The following is a 4952-nucleotide window of genomic DNA, read 5'->3' as shown; positions in this document are numbered from 1 at the left end:
AACCACAATTAAATCATTCTAACTTCAATATTCTACTTACTACACAAGTTGGCAACTTCCATTCAAACTTCACAATTCCGGACTTACGTTCACATTATTGTATTCATACACTCATTCAAGATTATCCAAACATATTCCAATCATATTCCAAACATTGTACATAAATTCAAGAAGTTCGTCACTTTCCATATTCCTTTCAAAACGTCAACAATTCGACGAACATACTAACTTGCATTATTTCATTCCGAATTCATTAACAACAACCATAAGTCATATTTAAAGTCTTCATATCATAATTATACCGGATATACGCAATATGCCAAAATCATACATTTTCCCATAATAATCCATAATCATTTCCAACGCTAATTCGATTCGTTAAACATTCATTTACGTCATAAATACCACAACAACGCAACTAGCAAACCAAACAACTTGAATTCATCCCACTTCCCCTTCCATACAACTCACGGCCAAACATGGCCTTCACACACACACCATACGGCTACTCCCAACACCACATCCCATAATCGTCATGCAACTCTAGTCACTAACACACATATATCCACTTCATAACATAAAACATAGAAATCTTACCTTTTTCTTAAAATTCCAATTTGCCGCAAACGTCGCTCTTCCGCCAAACCAATTATATCAAGTTGGAGAGCGTCTTGTGTACTCTACAAATATGGGAAGAACAAGATTTCTTGATCAACAACAAGGCTAGAGAATTTTTTTTTTTTTTTTTTTGAAGAAAAGGGGTTCGGCCGAAGGGAGTATTAGAGCTCAAAGTTGAGTTCTTGTTTTTCTTGAAAATTCTAAAGGGGACAATGATATATATCCAATTAGAGGTCATGTGAAAATCACATGACCACTTAATAAGAGGCTTGGGCCTAGCCTTGGCCGGCCACCCCCGAACTTGGGCCTCAATTTTGTTCAATTTTTCTTGGCCCAATTCATTAATATTCTCGTTTTGTAATTTCCGAAACTAATTTCCGAAATTCCAAATTTACCCCGCCTTCTCCGGTGCCTTACACCAATAATTTCACAAACAACATAGTCATATTAGCAAAAATCAAAATATTGCCTTATAACACACAAGTCACAATTATTTCAAAATTTTCCAAATAGGCGAAAACACGGGATATAACATTAAATGCACTTTTAGAAAAGGATAGATTCAAACTATTTGGCATGCCTAAGTGGAGTCCTCCTATTAATCATCTCTCATATGCTGATGACACTATATTATTCTTGTCTACAGATAAAGAATCACTTAAGCTTATGATGAAGAAAATTCAGCAGTATGAGGAAGTGTCTGGACAGTTAGTCAATTTGAATAAGAGTGCTTTCTATGTTCATCATAAAATTTCTCAAACTATGGTCAGAAGAATAATGGGAATTATTAAGATCAGAAAGGGATCCTTTCCTTTTACTTATCTTGGTTGCCCAATATACTATGGTAGAAAGAAGATTGCATATTATGATGACATAATAAAGAAAATTGGCAGAAGAATACAATCTTGGCATAGGAAGATGCTGCCGTATGGTGGAATGGCTGTATAGATTTCAAATGTCCTGTAGAGTATGCCTTTGCATATTCTTGCATCTATGAGCCCACCAATTGGAGTGATAAGACATATACACAGGCTTTTGGCTAAATTTTTCTAGAATTATAAAAGTGATACAAGGTGCAGACACTGGATAAAATGGAAGGCTACTTGTCTACCAAAGGAAGATGGTGGCCTTGGTTTTAGATCAATTTTTGACATGTCAAATGCTTTGTTATGCAAATTATGGTGGAACCTAAGAACGAAGCCTTCTCTATGGGCCTCATTCATGATCAACAAGTATTGCAAGAAATTGCATCCTTTGATAGCCATTGCTGGGGGGCATCCAATACATGGAAGAAGATGATTCTTGTCAGAGATTTAGTTGAGCATCAAATTTGGTGGAAAACAAGGCAGGGAGATGCTAGTTTTTGGTTTGACACCTGGACTTCACTAGGTTCCTTATATCATGTTGTGGAAGAAAATCATGCAGAAGAGGAGATTGAAGTGAACAGTTTAGTAGTGGAGGAGAATGTGATTTGATTGCTTTGAGAGAACAACTTTTACGAGGATATTGTTTAGCATATAGTGCAAAATATCTCTCCACCGGTAGATATACCTTTGGACAAAACCTGGTGGATGTTGGAACAAAATGGTAAGTTTTCTGTCAAAAGTGCATGGAATTATAATAGACAGAAGGATGAGAGGGGAGATATTTACAAATATATGTGGGAGAGAGGACTTCATTTCAAGCTCTCATTCTTTCTATGGAGAGCATAGAAATTTAAGCTGCCAATAGATCAGGTTCTTCACAGTTTGGGAGTGAGCATGCCATCAAAGTGTTGGTGTTGTCAAGAACCAAAAGAAGAAACCATGTCACATCTTTTTCTAACCTCTCCAGTAGCTACCAACCTATGGAGAATGTTTGTTTCATGTGCAGCTATCAATATTGAAGGCTTGCAGCTTAGTCAAGTGATTATAAAATGCTGGAAACATGATGGACCTGCTAAGGTGCAGCAACTGTTGAAGGCTATACTAGTAGTTATCATGTGGGAAATTTGGAAAAGAAGAAATAAAATCAAGCATGGAGGAAACATGAAAATTTCCAGTTTGAAATATCAGGTTCATAAAACTATTTGGCAACTGGTAAGGGTCAAGTTTTCAAGACTAGCTTATGTACCACCAGGATGGCCAGAGTTGTTGGATTGCTTAGAAACATGGAGGACAATTTTGCAATTACAAGAAAATCATATGGCAAGCACCAGCAGAGGGACATATAAAGATCAACACAGATGGAGCTAGTAGGGGTAATCCAGGACCAAGTTCTTATGGCTTTTGTTGCAGAAATCACAATGGAGACATTATATGCACGGGCGAACGGGTTCGCCAGACACAACCAAGGTATGGTAGCAAAGGGGCGAGGCAATCAAAGAAGCTCTATATTTTCGTACATCGAAGGGGATCCCACAGGGATCATTGTCGATTCCATGCAAATCGAAAACAGAATGCTTCAGAAGGAAGCGCTCAACACCATGGCATCTTATTATAGTAATAGAAGACATACAGAAGTTTATGCAATTATGTTCAGTACATTTGCATCATATCTATAGGGAAAGAAACAATATTGCAGATTACCTAGCTAACATAGCTTTGGACACAGGCAGCAAGTTGGAGATAAATGGATTTCAAGGTCTTTCAAGCACTGGTAGTATACTCATCAACATGGAAAAGAATCAGCACCCAAATTTGAGGATTAAGACCAAGAAGATTTCATGATGATCATTACCATTTTGTACTTATTATGCATACGGATCGGATGGCGGATGCGGAGATATGCAACTTAGTGACATTGTGGTAGGAAGGGAGAGCAACTTGTGCTTGAACTTCACCCTAGTTTTGGAACATCTTATTTTAGCTAGTTCCTACTTTGAGCATGATGTAAGAATACTTCTTTTATTACTTTTAATGAAATAAGCCATTAGGCACAGCCTAATAGATTTTTTTTTTTTTAAAAGAGCTCGAAAGATATAACCAGAAACTCATAGTGTCCATACCTGGTCCGGAAAGCAGTCTTAGGAATATCCTCTGCCCATTTTCATCTGATGATACCCCGACCTCAAATCAATTTTTGAAAACATAGAAGCCCCCTGTAGCTTGTCAAACAAATCATCAATATGAGGGATGGTGTATTTATTTTGGATGGTGACTTTATTCAACTGGAGGTAGTCAAAGCACATCCGCATAGTCCCATCTTTCTTTTTCACAAACAAAACAGGAGCGCCCCACGGGGAGACACTTGGATGAATGAAACCCTTACTAAAAAGATCCTGAAGTTGTTCTTTTAATTCCCTCAACTCGATTAGTGTCATCCGATATAGCAGAATTGAAATAGGGCGGGTCCCTAGCTCGAAGTCAATGCAAAAATCAATGTCACGGTCCATTGGCATGCCTAGCAAGTTTGCGGGATACACCTCCGCAAACTCACGTACCACAGGAACTGACTCAAAAGATGGACCATCAACACTGGTCTCACGAATATGTGCTAAATAAGCCAAACGCCCCCTATCCACTAGCTATTTTGCATAAATAAAGGAAATTATTTTCTTTGGGGAGGGACTAAGGTTATGTCACGACCCAACCCCGTAGGCCGTGACTAGTGCCCGAGCTGGACACGTATATACACCTATTAACTATAATCAATCCACAACTAGCATAATAAGGAACTCATATATTAAAAGGCAAGACGTCGTTTCAAAAAGCATATATATATATATATATATATATATATATATATATATATATAGGGAACGTCCCAGCCATACACGAGCCAACAAGGCTACCATAACACACGGCTTCCAAAATATATATATATATCTACGCAAGTCGACAAGGCTGCCACTACGAATGGGAACGCCCCAAAACATAAGTCATACAGACATAACTGAACAATAACTGTATACAACCCACACATATGTCTACACTCCCAAGAGTGACAACGGTAACATATGACGGGACGGGGCCCCGCCGTACCCCGGATAAACACATATATACAAGAAGGGATCCGTACCAAAATCTAGGCTCGGGACAATGGAGCACTCCCAAGATAGCCGAATAGAAATCCTAAGCCGACGGATCACCGGGGAGTATCCGTACTCGCGGCCGAAACGCAGCCCCCCCCCTCCCCAAAGAAAGGGGTCGGCACGGAATACGTACCGAGTATGTAACGCATGAAATACGATCATACTGAAATAAGGAGTGTAGAAAACTAGTACAATAACCGAAAACCACAAAGCTTGCCTTTGAAACATAAATCATGCGTGTCAATATCATACCCAACCCGTTATGGGACCGAGACATAAGTAGATAGTCATCCCGTACATATGTATATATAACGTGTCCCGA

The sequence above is a fragment of the Lycium ferocissimum genome, chromosome 5, assembly GCF_029784015.1.
Source record: "Lycium ferocissimum isolate CSIRO_LF1 chromosome 5, AGI_CSIRO_Lferr_CH_V1, whole genome shotgun sequence".
Lineage (NCBI taxonomy): Eukaryota > Viridiplantae > Streptophyta > Magnoliopsida > Solanales > Solanaceae > Lycium > Lycium ferocissimum.
This window is presented reverse-complemented; position numbering follows the sequence as displayed.